The sequence below is a fragment of the Homarus americanus genome, unplaced genomic scaffold (assembly GCF_018991925.1).
Source record: "Homarus americanus isolate GMGI-L3 unplaced genomic scaffold, GMGI_Hamer_2.0 scaffold50959, whole genome shotgun sequence".
NCBI lineage: Eukaryota > Metazoa > Arthropoda > Malacostraca > Decapoda > Nephropidae > Homarus > Homarus americanus.
This window is the reverse complement of record NW_024738769.1, coordinates 498,285-521,545: the sequence shown is the minus strand read 5'-3', so window position 1 is coordinate 521,545 and position 23,261 is coordinate 498,285. Positions and strand designations below refer to the sequence as shown.

Sequence of the window (23,261 nt, the reverse complement as noted above, 5' to 3'; positions counted from 1 at the left end):
TATGTCATATCTTCTGAAATAATTATATATATACACGACACATATTCACGGAAACAACACTAGCGAAGATATTGCAAGTATAAAAATCGTTGAATTGTGATGACAACTGCGGATACAAGGTAGGGACCACTCCATCGAGCATCAGGCGCGATCACCTCTTAGGGCGCGGGGGAGGCTAAGACAGAGACCGTGGGGTGGGGAGGGTTTTTGCTTGGCGTCTTCTTATGTTGAGTCTTGCTAGCAGCCGCCACCACCGCTCTCCTGCACCTCCCGGCCGCACCGCCCTCCTGCACCACCGGTAAAACCCTTGGCCACCTTCTGCAGGGAGCTCCCCCCCAACACCGGTCGGCACTACCACTCATCACAACACTAACTGGTTTCTGGTCATCGTTTTTGAGGTGAGTGGTTGATGGGTCGTGCAAGATCTCAACTCCAGTTCAACTTTGGATGATGGCGGTTTTGCTTTGGATCAATACGCAGCCATGACGTCACAAGTGCAGAAGGTGTTGTGGAGGCAGCGACAGGGATGGTGTTGTGTGTGTGCCTCTGACTATCACTGTGGATGTTCGGGTGGGTGTGACTGCAAGCACAGCCCCTCTGTTGTGTCCCCTCCCTCCCTCTCGCTCTCTCTCTCTCTCCCCTCTCCCTTCTTCTCGCCTTCCCCTCTCACTCTACCCCGCATGCACAAGCAGAATGCAACGCTGGCGCATTACAGGGAAGCACGGCGAGGAGGGAGTGTACGTGTGTTACGATGTTGTTTGTGCTTGTGAGTGTACAGGAGAGGGGAGCACGGCAGGGCCATGCTCCCCTCTCCTTCATGCACGCCTCACAGCCAACCACCACACTTTTTACATTACTTCCTTAATTACCACCAACACGCACAGTTAGGCATTTCAGAATGTTTGCATTTACATTTACATATCGTTAAAAACGTATCACCTGGTTGTTCGCCATGTTGTAATTGACTTTTGCTTTAGCGTATGTTGTTGATGTAGTGGTGAGCATGAAGAGTGTTGGGTGTTAGTGACACAGTACACTCACTGGTGGCGGGGGTGATGATCGGGCCGCCCTGCTGTATACCTGCCTGGGTAATTAAGCGGGACTAGGCCAGCAGAGGGTAGCCTCTAGTGGCGACGGCTGCTCTTTTATTGTACTCTTTTTCTGTGTCCAGCTTCACGACAATTTAGTCTTTTGTATGTTTCACAGGTGTGAGTTAACCTGGCCCGCCGGGGGTGATGTTTCTTGCTGGCTTTTGTTGATGTTTTTCTGAATTTAGATGAAAGTGTTTATTATTTTAACAGAGACTCGTGTATATGGTAAACATTATTGAATGATGATATTATTTTTTCTATACTTATCATTTTCTTTTTAATTTTACACTTAAGAGATGACATTTTTTTTGTTCATTATCTCAACATAGAGTTTTATACGTCAAGTTATTTGTTTCGTATACAACAATGGTACCCAGACATTTCTTCGCCACAATGGATAATAAATGTCATTGTTTGGGAAGACTTGGTAAAGATACATCATCACTACTTCATTATCTCACATTAACTGTAAATACAGGACATAATTATTCATCCTTAACTTCATTAAAAATATATATATATACCTTTTTACATTACTACCTTTTTGACAACAACGTTGGTGGGATACTGAGTTAGTTGGTCACTGAGTTGACTTATGAACATTGAACAGAGAGAGAGAGAGAGAGAGAGAGAGAGGTAGGTGTTTGGAGTGTGACCATCCTGAACAGAGAGAGAGAGGTAGGTGTTTGGAGTGTGACCATCCTGAACAGAGAGAGAGAGAGAGGAGGTGTGACCATCCTGAACAGAGAGAGAGAGAGAGAGAGAGGTAGGTGTTTGGAGTGTGACCATCCTGAACAGAGAGAGAGAGAGAGAGGTGGGTGTTTGGAGTGTGACCATCCTGAACAGAGAGAGAGAGAGAGAGGTAGGTGTTTGGAGTGTGACCATCCTGATATTATCTCATATCACTTTATTGTTAACTGTTTAATACTCGAGCAAGATATCGTAATGAAATAATTGTAGACGATAGAGTAATGAAGATGGGAAATTAAATTATATGATATTGGCATGCATCCCACACTGAGGAAGAAGTTTCATTATAAATTATTATCAAATATTTACCATCAGTGAAAACACAAGAGCTACAACGTGCATTATGAATTTTAATTTTATCAGTTTCCAGAATTAAGAGATAAAAAGGGTGATGCAGGTGTGTCAGATGTTGTGTGTCAGGTGTTTGTGGATGATGGTGCTATTAATCCTTAAACAATGTAATGAGTGTATGTGGCAGAGACTTATTATTTATTGTATTGCTATAACTTCTTGCAAACTAGTGCATGTAATTAGAGTAATTATGTCATTCAAGGCGTCATTCACCATCTAAGTCAAATTTAACTTATGATAAAGATTAGTTATTGTAGTCATGGTATTTTTTTCACATTATCTTTATATACAAAGTTCAAAATGTTGATAGTATGATTATTTTGAAGTTATATATCAATCATTCATTAGAGACAAAACAATGTATATGACCATGATATACAACAGCAGTTATTTATGAATGTCTTACTTTGGCGCATTAGTCGTGTCATTGTTAGAGCTAATGAGTATTATGGATTATAATTAACTGCATGAGTGCGTTTGTATGGATCAGATGTTAAATTTAATTGTTTAGAAAAGTTGAAACATCATCACTACAGCCATATTGAAATACAACCATGACGTGGGCTGTACATTTGACACGCGAAGATATTACTGATAATGGCTGAAATTACTAAAAATCTTGATAGGGAATGGAAACAGGAATAGGAATAGGGAGGCGGTGAGAACAGCGGGAGCTAGAGATCAACAGTTGGCGGGCGACAGTTGCAATTTGAATTTAAGGCCGTGGCAGCGCCGCTCTTACCGGGGCTACTCTACTGTACTGTACTGTCAAAGTTTTTTGTGGCCTCAACCTCTGCTGCATTGCTGCCGCGACTCCTCTGCCGCCGTGTTTTTTTCCCAACCACGGACAAGGACTCGCTAAGGCTGTCTGTATGAATAATAGTTACCGTGTATGTCGTAGTCTTATGTAACCCTTGTTCAGATCATCACTATTCTATTAGTTGATATTAATATTTGCCAACCAGTCGTGGCCTAATGGAGTATATTAGGCTGATATTAATAAATAGGCACTGACCCCGTACTTAGTTATACAATGAATAATGTCATTGTAAATATTATATGATCAGCAGTGATCTTTCCGAGTCATTTAACCTAAACATAGGTTAGGTTAGTGTCGTATATTTATCTTATTTTTATATTGTTCCTCACTGTATCTCTGACTTAGGGTCATGTGATGTAACTCGGTGTCAGATGTCTTGGAATAAACAATATTTAATAAGTAGATGCTGTTTATAATTTCCTTATGAAATGTTTCCAACCTTTACAGTTATAACAACAATTCCGCAATGTAGAACAGTATACAGTATATATATTAAGCTAGATTAATATTCTTTAGCTACGATTCCATTTACGATGACCTTCTTGCCCTGGTCTTTTTCAGCAATATCGCCTTTAACACATGGAATTCTGCACTTTTCGAAGCTTTGGAGGAGTCTCGAAACAAGTTTCCTGGTGGGAATTATTAGCTAGTGCTGTACTCAAAATATCGAAACTTCGAGATCTCTCCAGAGCTTCAAAAGGGTGGTATTCCTGAAACAAGATCAGGGCAAGAAGGTCATCGTAAACGGCGTCGTACACCCAACGACTGTTCTTGCAATTGGCCCATAGTTTCTACAAGTTAACTTTTGTAGCTGAATTTAGGATAAAAAATAATAAGATTTGTTTCAACAGTCAGTATTAACAATTAAGTAAAATAGTTAAATTAAGCATGATTGACAGTAGTTTTCTTAGGTTCAGTGGATTTTATCATTATTGTTTATTATTAATATTATTATTATTATTATTTTTATTATTATTGTTTATTATTATTATTATTGTTTATTATTATTAGTAGTAGTAGTATTATTAGTATTAGTATTAAAACAAAAAAAATTACCTAACATAGACAAAAGCTTTTCTCTGAAGCTTTCACGAAGTTTTCAAGTACTGTTTTACCTTAGTCTAATACATAATGGGCTTCTTGTGCTTACATCTCTCTTAGTCGGGAAAACTAACCCTCTGTTCTGAAGCTTCATTGGCCCAAAGGTTGGTGTAGGTAGGACCATCGAACCAATGAACCGTCGGGAATATGTGACCACACCTTTCAGCCATCGTATAGGGGGCGTAGCTATAGTCCTACGCCGCTGCCCTGCCCTCTTGCCCTGTTCTTCTCACTGTTTCGTGTTACACATTCAGACGTTCTTCATTATACCGTGTTCGTTCTACCTGTGTTACCCCCTGTTGTTCTTCATTGCTTCGTGTTCCGCGTTAAGTTGTTCCGGCGTTTCGTGTTCTTCCGAGGTATAGGTAGGTGTTCTTGATGTTATAGAATTGTTCTGGTGTTGTTATTCTGTTGTAGCATTGTGTTCCATGTTCCGTGTTTTGTTGTTATTTATCTAATGTATTGCGTGTTCATGTTCCGTATTCCCCCTGTTCGGCGTGGAGTGATCTTCCGCTCTGTTCCTCTGTTTTAACAAGGTTCTCGTGTTTTATTCTGTGGGGGTTCCGTTTAGAACCTTTTTTCCACTGTTTCGTGTTTTACTGTTTATTCGGGTAAATTTGTTCTAACATTGTTCCACTCTGTTGTCCCAGCTTCTCTTAAATACCGTTGTTGTTTGTGTTCTTACTGTTGTTTACATGAGCTGGTAACACTATACTGTTGTTCCTTTGTGTTACATCCGTTGTTTCCTCCACATTCTACCGTTGTTCCACTTTTCCTCTCCACCTACCGTTGTATTTTTTACTTCATATCCTTGTTTTCTGTTGTATTTCTGTTTTTTCTCCACATTTCGCTGTTGTGTTGTTGCCCTGTTCTTTAATTCTTCTTTATCCTGGCCTATAGTTTATTTTGCCGGCATTGTGGATTTATTTCTCCGTTTTACCGTTATTCTAATTTGTTCTTCATCCTGCCGTTGTTCAATTTTTTTCTCCGTTCTGTTGTTATTCTCGTCCGTTATCATTTTTGCAGTTTTTATGTGCCTGTTTGATCTCGAATCGGAGTTTACCGTTATTTGACTGTTTGTAATTTCACTGTTACACTGGTTGCTTTTTTCGTATTTCACCGTTATTCTAAGATTCAGTTATATCGTTAGTATTTTATATTGCCGTTATTCTGTTTCGTATATTACCGTTGATCTGTTGTTTCGTATGTTTACCGATGTGGCGCTTAATGATGATCTGTTTTGTCCCGTTGTTTAGGGATCTTCAGTATACTACCATTTACCTTTAGTACCTCCATATGTTCTACCGTTGGTGTTCTTGTTCATCTTCTCTGTTCTAAGTCTTGCCGTTTCCTTCCTGTTGAACTAGAACACAATCTAGGTCCGTTAGTAAGTTCCGTTGTCTTGATGGCTCAATTACTGTCTTGATTGGTCAATATTTGTTTTAACTTATTTTAATTGGTCAATATTTGTCTTGACTTATTTTAATTGGTCAATATTTGTCTTGACTTATTTTAATTGGTCAATATTTGTCTTGACTTATTTTAATTGGTCAATATTTGTCTTAACTTATTTTAATTGGTCAATATTTGTCTTAACTTATTTTAATTGGTCAATATTTGTCTTAACTTATATTAATTGGTCAATAACTCGTCTTGGTCGTTCATTTAATTCCCCGTTGTTTTTTAACTACAATAACTGACTCCTGTTGTCTTAATGTGTTAATACTCACATTGTTGTCTTGATCAGTGAGTAACTCCGTTGTCTTAGAGTCCGTCATTAACCGGCTTCAAGTTGTCTTAAATAGCCAGTATAGTTGTTCCTTGTCTTGACTATAGAGTATCACCTGCCGCTGCCTTGATCACTTCCCTTATAATCTTGTTTTGATCAACTGGAAATGACCCTGTTACTTGCTTCATCATTGTTTTGATTTATCGGTTATCTGTTACTTACTTAATCATTGTTTGATTTATAGATTGTCTTTCTGTTACTTGCTTCACTATTGTTTTGATTCATCATGATCTATCTGTTACTTGCTTCATCATTGTTTTGATTTATCGGTTTCATTGTTACTTGCTTCACTATTGTTTTGATTTATCGGTTGTCTTTGTGTTACTTGTTTCAGTCTTTAGTACACCTGGCGTTAAAGACAGCCTCTGGTAGCCATTGGTGTAGATCTGTTACCGAATTCATATTACATTAATCTTGACGAGAGTGTGTGTGGATGGACTTAAAGTGTGTTGTGTGGAGGATTGACTTAAGTGTGTGTTGTGTGGAGGATGGACTTAAGTGTGTGTTGTGTGGAGGATGGACTTAAGTGTGTGTTGTGTGGAGGATGGACTTAAGTGTGTGTTGTGTGGAGGATTGACTTAAGTGTGTGTTGTATGGAGGATGGACTTGAGTGTGTGTGGTTGGTCTATAGGGGTAACTCAATCCTCTTCTGGTTATATACTGTCAGAATCCTTCATCCTCTGGGGAACTTTGCCCTCCCAGATCTCCCCTCCCCTTTCTCTACCCCTTCTCTCTCCCCCCCCTTTCCTCCCCCTCACACAAGGGACTTTGGCCCTAGACCCCCCCTTGACACTCGGTTTACACTTCGTTCATATTTTTAAGGCCTGATGGTAGTAGCAGTAGTGGTAGTAGTAGTAGTAGTAGTGGTAATAGTAGTAGTAATAATGATTTTGGACGTAGTAGTAATAGAAGTAGTAGTAATGATAGTATAAATAGTAGTAGTATTTGGTGGCGTTAAACATAACTTTACCAGGTGCTTAAAGTCCATATATGAAAGGATGGATAATGAACTTGGAAGGTAGGTGGGTGCTGACGTCACGGCGTTTACCAGTTAGATTCATTGTTCCGTATTGAGATTATTTATTTATTTATTTATTTATTTATTTATTTATTTTTGTGGAGGAGAAAGGCAGAACATTTATCATGGCTGACGTTCTTTAAAGAAATTAATGTCAAAGTACTAAAGGATCACTGAGAGTATGTTTATATTTGATTTTCTTGTTATTTTTCATCTTTATAATTGTTAATATTAGTCTTGACCCTTCCCCCTCATCCACCCTTATGAACTAACTACCCTGCCTCCCCTTTCAACCACCAATATGAACAAACTCCCCCGCCTTCCCCCTCAACCACCCACTTGAACAAACTCCCCCGCCTTCCCCTTTCAACCACCCACTTGAACAAACTCCCCCGCCTTCCCCTTTCAACCACCCACTTGAACACACTCTTCTCCCCCTGATCCGCCCTCTTGAACACTCCCTCCCCCTCACCCCTTTCCCAGGTCTTCCGCTGGACATGAGTGGGTCTGGTCCCGAGGTGTTCCCTGACAGGTATACCAACTAAGTTTGTCTTGAGGTGAACTCGTCAATCGTCAGGTCATCGTCAGTATATTTCCAGCTGTTCAGTTTTTTGTCTTTGAACAATGGCTTGAACTACGCCGCTCCCAATATCAAGGAAATGAGTTTTTGTTCAAATTGGGTACAAAATACAGAAACGCCCCCGTGTGAGGACCAACCCAGCCAAGTGCTCACATAATCACCAAAACTCGAAACAACAACAACAAAAAAAGCTACCACGTTCTTTAAACATTAAATTGTTTCTTTCGTGGGTGTTTAAATCTAAATTCAGCACAAGTAGAATTGTGTCTGAACTTTGCATATAATTAACCCCGTTCTTTTGGCACCGACCGTAGTAGGGAGTGGCTGGTGAAAAAAATGCTTCCCCAGCGACCCTCCCCTACCACCACCTGGGAGGGGTCACTCGTCCATGAAGCCCACTACTACTACTACTACTATCACAGTTATTACTTTTTTTTTTAACACGTGGCCTCCAGCCTACTCCAATAGCCACACCTTCGCCGTCATTTTATTACCTTAAAATTAAATATCCTAATACATAAGTAGCTATCCTAGCTGTGTTGAGCAGCAGATCTATGCGGCATTCAATGACTGTTGCCTCGTAGTCAATGTCTACAACTGTTGTCGGTTTTGGGGCCGATCCTCTCTTTCCCCTGAGGCGGAGCAAAGCAGACCTAAGGAGAAGGACAGTCAACATCTCATCCAGGCTGTAACATAACTTCTGGGCTGCTGCTTCTGTTCGGATAGCACCTCCGCGAGTCTGGCGTAGAAGCATCTTGCACTTGGTCCCATCCCACCAGAGGTTGTGAACACTAGAGGAGTGAAGCTGCCTTGTTATTACTACTATCATCACCACAACAACTTTTACTACTACTACTACTACAACACCACCACCACCACAACAGCCAACCCACCAGAATACAGACATAAACCCCTTAAGACTGTACAGAAGAACACCTTTAAATATGGTGTTAATATTACAATTATTAAAAAAAAAATGTATAACACTGACTGCCTAAGATCTCTAGTGATTACCTCGCCCCAGCCCAGGTCCATCGTTACGGGAAAGGCATCGACTCAGGGGGAGAATAATATTATCCTAGGCTGTCCAATGAATTCTGTAGTACTTTATAATTATGGGGAAGAAACTTGAATACCAGTGACCGATAGAATAATAAACTACTACTACTACTACTACTACTACTACTACTACTACTACTACTAATGGCTCTCTGCTACGCTTACCACCGCTCCTTTACTGCTACCACACCACCATCATCACATCACTTCACCACCACCATACTTCATCATCACCACCAATTTACCATCGCCACCACTTTACCATCACCACCACTTTACCATCACCACCACTTTACCATCACCACCATACTTCATCATCACCACCACTTTACCATCACCACCACTTTACCATCACCACCACTTTACCATCACCAATTTACCATCACCACCATACTTCATCATCACCACCACTTTACCATCACCACCACTTTACCATCACCACCACTTTACCATCACCAATTTACCATCACCACCATACTTCATCATCACCACCACTTTACCATCACCACCACTTTACCATCACCACCACTTCACCACTACCATCACACTACATCAATTCATTACACTACACCACACCACTTCACCACCACCACCACCTCCCCGCTGCTGCTGCCCGCCTGAATTTATTTCATCTATATTTTTTCCAGTAAAAAAACCAAGTGGGGTCATTTGTTGGGTGCGGCGGCAGCGTCCGGTCAGCGGGTGTCGTTACTCTAATACCTACCCCACTATTTTTTCCCACAATTATTCACACATTATCCTTGTTGAGCGTTTAATGTGGCAGTAGTGTGGCAAAGCTATTTATTTCAACACCATAATCCGTTTACACTCAACCAATATTTTTTTTCACAGCTTTCCGAAAAAAAAGGAAATGTATTTATACCGATTTGATATTCACATTTTCCCTAATTGTTTATTTATAGCTGGTGGAGAGTGTGTGTGATTATGGTAATTTCCTGCATATGTTTAAAAATTCAGACTTTGGGGGAAATTCTAACCTTTTGATTTGTTTTCAGTGCAACATTTTGCATCCAACACTTAGAGAATTTGCAATGTTTGTGATGCAGGAAGGGTGATGGTGGTCGTGGTGGTGACGTTGTGTAGATGTGATAATGAATGTTAATTGTTGGGAGTTTTAACGAGAAACTAATGTGTGAATCTTGATCAAAATTTCACAACTGTTAAAGTTTTTAATGAGAGATGAATCATTGTGTTTTAGAGGGTTTGTGAACGGAAATATGAACTGCGGTGAAATATATCGGTTAACTTTAGCATACGGATCCAATTAGCGGGTTAGATAATTCAGTTAAATTTATGACAAATGAAGACTCTTTTCATCGGAACGTGGGAACACACACTCATGTAAAAGTGCGTCCCATCGTAACTGAGTGTTGGAAATGTGTGAGTGTATGCGGGGAGGTTACACATGGTACACTCCACACTGATGCTGTTTGATCAGTCTATAATGTAATACCCGTGTAAACAGCGTGCGAGATGATGATGTAGTGTAGATGGCAAAGTTCAATAGCTTCAAGGTACCTTATAGTTATTTATTTTTAATCATAACAAATTGATCATCCAACGTCCTAAACCGCAGGGAGGGGGGCCGGTATTTATATTAAAGTCTCTTAACTAAATATACCGTATCTGAGACTGAACCTGTAGACTCGGTACATCACTGAGAGCGAGGGTTATTGGGTGTGTGTGTGTGTGTGTTAGTCTGATTTGTTTAAGAATATAATTATCAAAATATTCGGGGGTCACCATCTACGGCAGTAACCAAGATGCTTTCTGGCCAGACCCGCCCTCCGACCTACTGCCTCGCGGGGTACTGGCTGGCTGACTGACTGAATGAGGTAACTGGTGCGTTGGATGGCATGATGGTTGACTGGTTTTGTAAATGAATGGTTGATGGTTAGTTAGGTGGATGAATAGGTAACATCTTGGCTGGTTGCATAGGTACAATACTTAGAAACACTTATTACTTAAGAGCATAATATTAGCTACATACAAGAAGAACATTATGCTGGAACAAGAACACCAGAATAACACGCAAGAACACCAACACAAAATATACTGCTTCTGGTGACTTAAGCTGGGTTGGGATGGCTTGGCTTAGCTTGGCTGGGTTGGACTTGACTTGAGGTGTATTGGCTTGGACTGGACTGGGTTGATCGTGCTGGACTTGGAGGTGGATTAGCCTGACTTGAAGTGAAGGGCTTGACATGGGTTGGCTTTGCTTCACTTGGTTTCCCTGATGTTTGCGCTGTAACCTGTGGGCCGTCGACCTCCTCATACGTGGGTCACTCACTGCCGACGAATGAAACGAAACATCACACAAGAGTTGATGATGGACGTAGGGGAAGGGGAAAAATTCTCTCCCTATATTTTTCCTCCTGCTTCTTCTCTTCCTCCTCCTCCTCCTCTTCTTCTTCCTCCTCCTCCTCTTCCTCTTTTTTTCTCCTCCACCTCCCATCCCCGAAAAAAATCAGCTAATCTTTAATACATTCACATTTATTTGTGTTTTTTCATAATAGTTTCCACAGTTTTTTACCCAAGCCAGAGTTGTCTGTGAATGGCTGCCCTATTTTTGTTTTACGGTCTCCTGTGTATAGATTTAGGCCTTTTTTGTCTCTTTCTCTCGTTAATATACCTGAAAATGTTGACTTTTATGCAAATTAGGCAAAATACCGTAGGGGAAATACATAGAAATATATAAAGAGAAGGTGGGAGGTAGCGTGGCAGCCTCGTCTTCACCATTCTCCTCTGCCCGGCAATAATGAACAATGAAACACGATAACTTTCATATGAAAATTTCACCGGTGATATATGAAAAACATTTTGGCGTATTTTCTGGAAAAATGTGACTTTTGGTGCTCGTTCTCTATTAACAGGGTTTCAGGTTTTATGATTTAATTGGTTCTTTTTAATTACTTCTTTTTAACCGTTAGAATTCAATGTAATTTTTCTCCCATGGACAGCAACAATTATTTTATTTGTGTGAGTCAACCACGCATACATGTGTGTGGCGCCACGGATGTGTACACACACACACACACACACTCGGCCACGGATGCGCTCTATGCTGCATGTGTGTGTGTGTGTGTGTGTATGTGTGTTTGCTATAGAATGAATTGCTCTACTGTAATATTACTGTACTACAGTGATGATTGCTTTTCCTTTGCAGTATCCATTGCTCTGTGTTCTGTTCTGTACATTGATTTGTGTACCAATATGATTGTACATGTACAGTATGTATCATCGTGTGCTATTGTCTGTGCATTACTCAGTGTACCTGTGTGTGCATTACTCAGTGTACCTGTGTGTGCATTACTCAGTGTACCTGTGTGTGCATTACTCAGTGTACCTGTGTGTGCATTACTCAGTGTACCTGTGTGTGCATTACTCAGTCTACCTGTGTGTGCATTAATGACTGTACCTGTCATGTGGTTTAGGGATGATCACTTGGCTAAACAGTAATACGACGTGGATCCTTTGCTCTCGTTACAACTCCCTGTAAATGATCGCTTGTTTGGTGTAAATGGCTCTTTTAATATGACACACCCTTTGTTATCTTGTTATTAACCCATGTAAATCAAATGACTATAGGTTAGGTTAGTGTAGGATAGGGTCAGGTCAGGTTAGGTTAGTGTAGGATAGGGTCAGGTTAGGTTAGGTTAGTGTAGGATAGGGTCAGGTCAGGTTAGGTTAGTGTGGGATAGGGTCAGGTCAGGATAGGGTCAGTGTAGGATAGGGTCAGGTCAGGTTAGGATAGGGTCAGGTCAGGTTAGTGTGGGATAGGGTCAGGTAGGTTGGTGTAGATAGTCAGGTCAGGTTAGGTTAGTGTGGGATAGGTCAGGTTAGGTTAGTGTAGGATAGGGTCAGGTCAGGTTAGTGTAGGATAGGTCAGGTCAGGTTAGTGTAGGATAGGTCAGGTCAGGATAGGTTAGTGTAGGTCAGGTAGGTTAGGGTCAGGTTAGGTTAGGTTAGATTAAGTTAATGTAAGATAGGTTAGTTTCGGTTAGGTTAATATAGGTCAGTTTAGGTTAGTATAGGATAGGTTTATTCAGTTGTTTATTCACTTATATTTAATTACGAGGAGGTAAGTTATTGCCCCTACACACACCAGCCTCAATCACCGGAAAAAAACCTCAGAAATATATTGAATTTATTGCCATTTAACAACCATTCCCCAAAACAAATGTTGTACCGTCGGCTGTAGCTCTTGTGTACATATGATGGCATTTTGTGTGTACCGTCGGCTGTAGCTCTTGTGTACATATGATGGCATTTTGTGTGTACCGTCGGCTGTAGCTCTTGTGTACATATGATGGCATTTTGTGTGTACCGTCGGCTGTAGCTCTTGTGTACATATGATGGCATTTTGTGTGTACCGTCGGCTGTAGCTCTTGTGTACATATGATGGCATTTTGTGTGTACCGTCGGCTGTCGCTCTTGTGTACATATGATGGCATTTTGTGTGTACTGGAGGTTAGGCGGGCTGTTTTTTCACACCTGGATGATAACACTTGTTTCAATTATGTGTTTTATCGTGTTTGTGTTTTGTTTTTATTATCGTCGTGTTGATTGTATTATTGTTTGTTATGATCCGTGTGTGTGTGTGTGTGTGTATTAATGTGTGCATTACCGCGTGTACCTGTGTATGCATTACTGTGTGTATCCGTGTGTACATTACTGCTTCTACCCGTGTGTACATTACTGTGTCTACCTGTGTGTGCACCACGTGTAACCTATGCATACCTGTTTTTCATGAGTCCTTGTGATTGTATTGCTAGCTGTGTGCACCTCGGAGCATGACGTGTTGTAGTGTACGTACAAGTCTCGCCCAGCTGCCTGCATTGTTCTAAGTACTTTACCGTGTGTACCGATGTGAGCGGTGTCGTATATTGTTGTGTCTGTTTCTGTGTAGACTATTGAGTAATTTGTCATGTACACTATTATGTGCATTGTTTTGTGTGTGTTGTGTACGTTGATGTTCTGGTCAAGTTGGTGTGTAGATTATAGTGTGTGGTCGGGTAGATTATAGTGATGTGTAGATTATAGTGTGTGGTCGGGTAGATTATAGTGATGTGTAGATTATAGTGTGTGGTCGGGTAGATTATAGTGTGTGGTCGGGTAGATTATAGTGATGTGTAGATTATAGTGTGTGGTCGGGTAGATTATAGTGTGTGGTCGGGTAGATTATAGTGATGTGTAGATTATAGTGTGTGGTCGGGTAGATTATAGTTATGTGTAGATTATAGTGTGTGGGCGGGTAGATTATAGTAATGTGTAGATTATATAAGGTGATGTGTGAATTATAATGTGTTGATGTGTGTTGCTCAGTATGTGTTGGTCGTCCTTCGGGTGTTGTTCTGTACAGTACAAGTCTCTATGTTGTAAAGTTCTTGTTCTGGAAAAAGTTTACATATAGTATAACCCTTCTGTCACAATCGAATTAACTGTGTGTGTGTGTGCGTGCGTGTGTGTGTGTGTGTGTGTGTGCGTGTGTGTGTGTGTGAGTGTGTTGGCCAAGATGAGATTTTCTAGTAATTCTGTATTTTGACTTTGAAATATTTACAGTGTCCTTATACCTTCATCTGAATGTTATTAGTTTAAGAAAAAAAAATGTTTTAAGTTGATTAATTTGTTAGTACGTGAAATTTTATTTGAATTTTAATTTAGAAGTTATTAATAAACTTAAAACTCAGGGGATTTTTTTTCCACTTCCATTTCCATATTGTTGATTTACTGCATATCAATTTATTCATAGGTGGGCTTTACATGTTATATTTACTAGTTTTCTCGTATCTATTAATAATCTTGATTTAATTAACTGAAAATAATGCATGGTGTTCTGTCTGAATTTGTTTTGTGTGTACTAGGAAAATTAATTGATGTTTATAGATTATGTCGGGTGGTGGAAAGAGAAGCAGCATAGCATTAGTGTCTTGACCAGTATTCATCATCGTCCAGTCATCACTTATACCCACTGTAGGTGTGCTGGCGGTAAGGCGAGGTCAACATCATATCGTTCCCCGCTGCGCAACTTTTTTCCATTGACGTACGAAATAAATCTAATAGGAAAAAATAACTACCTAACTTAAACCTGTACTAGTTTTCTCTTTATTACAAAAATTCTGGTTAATGAAAAAAAAAATCCAAGGTGTTTTGTACGGTACAAATTGTTTAGTTTTTTAGGTATGTAGGTAAATCCCTTTAACACGAGGCGCCAACTCCGTATTGAGAAGATATCTTTAACCTATTGTGTATACGGTGACTTGATACCTTTGAGTGGGTCGTCTTAATTCGTTCAGTCCGTAATGCTGTTGCCTTACTGTATGGTCCCCTGCGTTATTATTATTTATTATTATTATTATTATTATTATTTGTTTTATTTTTCATCTTAATATTATTTATATCTTGTTATTCTTATTATTTTTGTTATAGGATTGATTAATTATTATTATTATTATTATTATTATTATTATTATTATTATTATTATTATTATTATTCAAGACTTATGGATAACCAAGTGTGAGCATCAGGAGGCTATGAAGCACCTCTACACAGTGTACAGTACATGAGGGTGTTGTGTGTAGGGCAGCCTGTGTACTATGATGACGCCCTCTACTCTCCCGCGGGTGAGGGGCCGCTTGAGGGTGTGACGTCAGGGGGGTGTGGTGAGGGCTGACTGGTTGTAAATAGGGAACAGTAGACGTATAGGGTGTAAATTATATAAAAAAATAGGTATTGCCAACAGTACACAGTAATTTATGGGTAGCTTTGAGGTGGAAATAGTTAAAAGATATTAGATCGTTCGATGAGAAAAAACAATCTGGAATATTTATTAGCGTTTATGCCAAGGTGTATTAACGGGGTAAAAGTGAGTATAAATGTGAAACATGTGTGTGTATGTTTGTAAAGAATAACAGTTACACCAAAGCGGGAACCATAAAAATGTGAATAATGTAAAATAAATTATTGCAATAGATGAGAAATAATAAAACAAGTGGCAATTTTTTATGGTCCAGAATGTCACTTCAGTTAAAGAAATTCAAATAAATGACATTAAAATCATTCATATAAACAAGGCAAAAAAATTAAAAAATAAACTCACCCTTTGCTCAAGAAGTGTAGTTCATTTAACACATTTTACATTTTAATAAACTCAGAAGACAAAAGAAAAAAAGTTTCGCTGATAAAAAATGTAAAGTTAAAACGCCATAATTTGAAAATAATGCCAACATTATTTACCATTATTCAACGTTAAGGTTTTTTTTCCCGCGGCCAATTCTCTGGTGACTCCCTGGCGCGTGTGTGTTCACCGTGGGGGAAAAAAAATATAATTATTTCCAAATTTTCAAGAGAACTACATTAGAGTTTAGTAATTAACATAACTCATCATGGTAATCAAAGGTCATGAATAGGTAAATGAGTTCAAGTGCAAGTAGTTAAGTCGTAGGTATTTAAAAGCGAGAGAAAAAAAGAGGGAAAATTTGTGTGTGTGTGTGTAGTGTGTGTTATGTGTGTGTGTGCGTGTGTAGTGTTTGCGTTGTAACTGTGTTTTGATCTAGTGGTGTACCCGGCTACCAAGAGTGGATTAATTTATTGCTTTCTTTATTTTTTTATTTTTTATTTATTGTTTCATCTGAGTCATCACGGCGGGTGGGATTAATGATCACTGGTGGACCTGACAGATACTTTTTGTAGTAGTGGCGTCCATGTGCTTCTTTTATGACACTATCATTGAATTTAATTTTCCTGGTAACTTTTTTTTGGCGTGTGATTTCTGTATTTTTGCTTTTTAATGGTGACCTGACTTGTGGTGGTGATTGTAGCATTGGTGAGTTGAGGTGGATGGTGAATTTATGTAAGATTGGTGACTTAAGGTATTAAATTGATGAGTATTAGTAAGCAGATGACTTCAGGAGTTGAGTGATTTTGTCCTGGTGACTTCAAATGTTTATAGGCGACTGTGTTGGTGACTTCAATTTTTTAATGGTGATATAGTGTGATGGTGACTTAAGGAGTTAATGGTACGCTATTATGGTTTTGGTGACCAATAACTGGTTGAGATTATTATTACACTTGGTGACTTGAGGCGTTAATGGTGATTTTTTTTAGGCTGGTGACGGACAAACTCATTTAAAAATTATCCATAAATTGTCACTATCATTCGATTTATTCTATTTTGTGGATAATTACAGTATTATATAATCGGAATAATTTAGATTTTTTTGTACAATAATCTTAGTTTTTTTTTAGATGTTTCGGTAGTGGTGATTTTATTTATATAATTTTGTAGTTTGAATTATTATTATTATTATTATTATTATTATGTGTTTTTTGTAGTGGTGATTTTCCCTGTATATTTTTGTAGTTTGAATGATTATTATTATTATTATCATTATTATTTTATTTATTTTTTATTGTTCATATTGATTGTACTCTTTTGATGACATGGTGAAGTTTTGGTCTGTGAATGACATTATAAGATTGATGTTGAATTAATGATATATTTTTTTAAATCAATTTGGGCAACTTTTTAACACAGTCTTGATAGGCATGTAATTATATTCTTTGTAATGTTATTTTGACACCCTTTTGATCTTTATTTTGACAGATCGCTAATATATATGTCATTATCATTGAGCTCAGTGAGAAAAAACATTTGACGAGCTTTGTGATTGATATAAATATAATTACAGAATGTTTATAGATGTTTACAGATAGTTATAACTTTTTGATGTTTTGTATTTTATGTATTGTGTGATCCTCTGTATATTGGTATTTATACATCTACTCTATGTATGTCTATGCTTGTGCAGTATGTATTTATGTATGTGTATATATCGTCAACCACCAGTTTCTGTGATGACGCTTGAATCATGTATACATATCAATATCCGGTGGCGGCGCGCGGTCACCTTGTTGCGGTCACCTGCCTTCAGCGGCCACCACCCTACGGCGGCCACCACCCTACGAATCCTCAAGACATATTTAATTTTCTTTAGTAACTGGTGCTAAGAAAATCATGGCTGAATATATGTATGTAATTCCAACGCCATTTTAGTTACCATCCTTGCGTCGCATTTCAAGTGGGACAGCAAAAGGTCTTGCTCATTGATCTCGGGTTGCGGGGGAGAAATTAACGTACATATGTGAGAAATCAGGAACCACATGTGTTGTTCGTCCACGTATACTTGTTAATTTGTTAGTCCTTCAAGGTTAATAAGTTATGTATAGGAAGGACCTGTGTATAGCGGCTGCTTGGGTCTCGCCCTTAGTAGCTTGTGTTAGTATTTAGAGGAAGTCGGTAGGCCAGTGAAAATATTATTATTATTATTATTAGTATTAGTATTATTATTATTGTTATTATTATTGCAGTATCATTATCACACTAGTTATTTTGTTATATTGTATTTAATTTCTTGTTATTCATAAACTTATTAATATTATTATTATTATTATTATTATTTGTCTTGTTATTATCACATTGTTTTTTATTAACATTTATTATAATTTATTCTTTTCTTATTCCGTCAAAATACAATTGCGAATTATAGTAAGTAATGATATATTTTTCATTATATTATCATGTGTGTTACCTGACGGCTTTACCTGTTCACTTTACCTGAGATTAAACCTTAAGTCTTTGGTGTCAATATTTCCCACTGTTTACTAACTTCACCAGCATTATTTATTTCTTCATAAATATTATTATTTTTTCTTAATATAGTAACTAAAACTTGTGAACATCTGTGCTTGCTGTTGTGTGACGCTGGTGGTGTGTGACGCTGGTGGTGTGTGACGCTGGTGGTGTGTGACGCTGGTGGTGTGTGACGCTGGTGGTGTTGAGTTACATTAAAACAACAATAACCGCTTGATTAGAATAGATTCATTATGTTCTTATTTATTGAAGAAACTAAAACTAAATGAACGGTATTTTAAGACATTATTTCTTGACGTCTCTAAATTGATTAAAATAACAACGAGTAATATTTTATCCGTGAGAATTGTGTTTCTATGTTTCTTTAAGTATAAAAGTTTAAATCATCTTTTTGCCGTTCATTGACTGGTAGAGTTGATAAAAGTTGTCGATTTTGACCGTATTTATTAACGAATATTTTGCGTACGGTGATTAGTGGAGTATCTGTGACAAGTGAAACCTGAGACTTTGAACAAATAAAAGAAAAATATTGATTAATCGTGATTGATGGTAAATAACCCAGACATTTGAAGGACGTTAGTGTTTCTGAATTATTGAGACGTAGTTTAATGATGTTTAATAAGGTAAGTTGAAACATGTAAAACAAAAGACTGTACTTTATTATTATTTCTATATTTTCCATTATTCCTCAAGCATTAATCGTCTTCGTTATGGTGTGATTTTCTAATTCTTATCACATACTGTACTTTATTATTATTTCTATATTTTCCATCTTCAAAATACTTTTAAAAAGTTTTATATATTTACCTAGGATATTTTTTGAGGAGGTAGAATTTTTTTTTTTTTAGCCAGTGTTTTTATTCGTAAATCGTTCATTATTTACTTACTTTTTGCCTCAAGAACGACCAGCGCCTTGTTGATATGGTGTTAGGTAAGAGATCTGTGTATCTTACTGTTTAATTCTTGGTAACTACGGTAGTGTCTTAACTAACGATCGTAAGTCACTAATACACAGTTATACATTATAAAAACCTCAATATTTAAGGTAACCATCCCATCTGAAGTAACTTAACACCTCACCATAAGATATTTTTACAGCACACTTAGGTTAGGTTGAGCTAGTTTGGTTTATTTCACTGTTGGTGGGGTTTTTAGACGGTAGGATACTGGTGTCAGGTTGTCTGGTGGTATTTTTTTAAATCTGTCCACTATGAACTGTAAGTGTTATCCTGGGTGTGTTTTTATCCCGTTTATATTTGAAGTGTGATACGTCTTCAGCGGCACTTGGTCAATGATGAAGGTGGGTGGTGTGTGAGGGTGGTGTGTGGGGACGGTGGGTGTGGTGGGGTGGTAGTCGTTGTTTCTCTTGGGTCGTCTGAACACCTTCACCAGATTTTGAGAGTGAATGACTGAAAAAAATAAGTTACACATTTACAAACCGTCATATTATTATTATTATTATTATTACATTTATTAATATATTTTGGTATGTCCATGAGTAGAATTACTGTACAAGTACTGTATTTGCAAAACTCTCTACGCATGGACGACACAGATGAAATACCAGAACTTAATAATAATAGAAACGGAGTGAAAACTTAATACAGTCCCCTTCTGAATTTCATGTAATCTGAATCTGCTTGTAGCCTCCTCTCAGCCCACAGTTGTATTATAAACCCATCACTGAGGATAAGCTGAGTGTTGTATATCTGCAATATGTTGATGTGTTGCCCACCAGCAGACATACTAAGCTTATACTTCATATACAACTTTTTCTATATCTTCATTGTGTATTTTAAACCCTGGCCTGAACTGACGTGAGTGAAGATTAGTGTGATGTGGCTATTTGCTTTTATAATACTATATATGTTGGCGGGAAAGTGAGGGTAAATAATTATATAGAGATATATACTTTGTTACACGTATATCTTACAGTATAATGTTATTCTACACTGTAACTGGTGGTAAAATGTATCAATATCAGTGTTGTTGATGTTTCAGGGTTGGATTCGAGGAGGCTAGACGTCTAATTGTTAAGATTCATAACAAAAGGATAACATTCAGTTTCAGAATGAGATATATCAATTCAGACATTTTGCTCGTAACGTAATAGACTCAGTGTAGTAATTTCCCTAAGGTAATTGTGTCATGAAACTCGGTAATATTTGTATGTATAAAGTGTTACAAGTGTTACCTATAGCATCGTAAAGGGTTAGGGTATTTGTATTTAACGAGGTGTAACAAAAAAAACTGTGTTATATTGGTGTGGTGGTGGAGGCCAGTGTTACATAGGATAAATGTTATATAGGTTGAGGGCTGAGTGTTACATGGGTGGTAGAGAGCCGAGTGTTAGTAGAGGGTTGGCTGTTACATGGGTGGTGGGGGACTGAGTGTTACATGGGTGGTGGACTGGGTGTTACATGGGTGGTGGGGGACTGGGTGTTACATGGGTGGTGGAGGACTGAGTGATACATGGGTGGTGGAGGACTGAGGTTACATGGGTGGTGGAGGACTGGGTGTTGCATGGGTGGTAGAGAGCCGAGTGTTAGTAGAGGGTTGGCTGCTGGGCATGGGTGGGGACTGAGTGGCATGGGTGGTGGAGGACTGAGTGTACATGGGTGGTGGGGACTGGGTGTTACATGGGTGGTGGAGGACTGAGGTTACATGGGTGGTGGGGGACTGGGTGTTATGGTGGTGGACAGGACAGGGGTGGAGACTGAGTGTTGGCATGTGTTACATGGTGGTAGAGAGCTGAGTGTTATGGAGGGTTGGCTGTTACATGGGTGGTGGGGGACTGAGTGTTACATGGGTGGTGGAGGACTGGGTGTTACATGGGTGGTGGAGGACTGAGTGTTACATGGGTGGTGGTAGGATGAGTGTTACATGGGTAGCAGGTCCTGAGCAACACGTGAACATTACACATGAGCACCACACATGAACCCATACATGAGCACAGAACATGAACACCAGAGGCGCCTCACAGTGGTGTGGGCGCCTGGAGCCAACATGTGGGTGGTGCGGCGGCCCTTGTCCCGTACATCATTCATCACGCCCACCTCAGCTCTCCTCAGTAACTTTTACTATGTGTAGAATATATGTAGAAGGGGGGAGAGGAGCCCCCAAACGTTATTTCTGGGAGAATGTTTCTGGAAATGCAAATAACACAAGAGTTGACCATAATTTGAATATTCATCGAACTGCTGGTGATTGCTGGGACACCGTGAGTGTCAAGATTGTGGTAAATACGATATAAGTTCAGTCAAGTTCACAATTCTCTCTCTCTCCTTCCCCCCTAAGTCCTTCCGTCAACAAACTCCGCTCAATAATGACTATTAGCTGTTTTTTATCATATTATTTATTAGCGATTTATTCCCGCTAAATTCAATCTAAGTCTGGAGGGCAACAAACAACCTCCGCGTCGGGCCTCTCAGAGCGGTTTCCTGGGTGCTTCCCCCCGACGCGTCACTCTCCCCTCAAGTTTTACGAGAGAAAACTGGAGTGCGCAGGCGTCCCCTCCCGATTTTTAGGACAGACTCAACCAATCAGCGAGCGGGGAGCTCAAGGCGTCCCCCCACCGTCTCCCCCTAACCCCTCTGACTACATATTTTCATCCTAAAGATATTTTCTCATTAGCAAGTCCGGGCCGTTGCCTTTCAACTGTACGAGAATTTCATTAATCATCTAAGCGTTTGATGTTCGTCTCCTGAAATTACATGCGGGAGTTGGGTACACGTTGATGCGGGCCGAGGACAAGACCCCGCCAAGGCCCTTCACCTCCTCTGGCGTGTTATGGTTTTCTCTAAGTTCTCCTTTGTGTCTTAGAAGCGTAAATCCCTTTGAGTCATTTTTGTTCCTCCCGACCTGGGTTAGTAATTATGGCTAAACACACAACACTCGCCCAACTTAGAACGGAACCGACCTCCTCCTATTACTATGGCGTTATTGACAACGAGGGTAGCAACGACTCCAGAGGGAAGATTAAACTGTCCTTTAGTTTTACTTGTGAACGTGCAAGTGTATTAGTTCGCTCTGATGAAGGTCATTATACAGGGGTTGCACTTTGAAGATTTTCTTAAAAAAACGATGCCTAACTTCGCAACAGTGAAACCGTCAAGATTTTTCGGGATTATATTATAGGAAACACTTGTTGTTCCCTCTACTGCCTGTATTAAAGTATATCATATTGGGGACGCTGCAACTTAATCCAGAAACTTCCTTCTTGCACAAAGGCCCCTCTCTCCAGAAAGCCTCTCCAAACGTGAGAGCGGCCGGCTTCTCGTGCCTCCGCCACCTCCCGCCATCACGGCAACTTGACATGAAGACCGACTGAGAGCAGGGCTGCCAGTTGGGAATTATTTATCGGTATTTATAAGCGTTTCTTACGCCGCTCCGCACGCCGTGATACACAGGCGAGTAGATTTTATAGATTTATAAGCCAAGTTATTCTTAAATTATGAACCCTTTATACAGACAAACTGTCATGTGACCTTTAAAACAAAAGAGAAGGTAATTGTTGAAAGAGAGATTTTCATTTCCCCCTCCTCTCCTGCCCGGCCGTTGGTAACACTGGTGACTTCCTCTCATCTGCATATGTATTTCTTCCGCGGCACTCAGGGAGATGGAGGGAGATTAGAAATTAATTATTCCACTCTACGATGCCTCTAAATTTCTAGGAACTCTAAATTTTGGGCTGAAAGGGTTGGTGTTTGTCCAGAGTGGAGGATTCATGAAAGAAGTAAATAGTCGTAGAAGTGTACAAACTATATTGGTTCGCATCTCAGGACCTGTTCTCCGCTTCAAGACCAATACACGCCTCTTGGGGAAGGGGGGTGTGGGGGTCTGGGGAGGGGTTGAATGTGATTGGTTATCAGTTTCAAGAGTTGATTGTTATTGGTTATCCATTGCATTGGTTGTTATTGGTTATTTTACCGGAGTAAAGTGAATACGACTGATCGGTCCATGATAATAGGTAATGTTGATCAGTGATGGTGGTGGTGTTTAATAATCACCAGGATAGTTTAATGAGGT

At 39.3% G+C, this 23,261-nt stretch overlaps 1 protein-coding gene across 1 annotated transcript in view; it reads left to right on the top strand.

Moving 5' to 3' along the window:
• The first annotated feature begins 232 nt into the window (after positions 1-232).
• LOC121874349 (zyxin-like) overlaps positions 233-23,261 on the top strand; it is a 202,662-nt gene continuing 179,633 nt past the window's right edge. The window contains exon 1 of the mRNA XM_042378474.1: positions 233-398. The gene's annotated coding sequence lies outside the window, so the exon portion shown is untranslated. The remainder of the gene's footprint in view (positions 399-23,261) is intronic.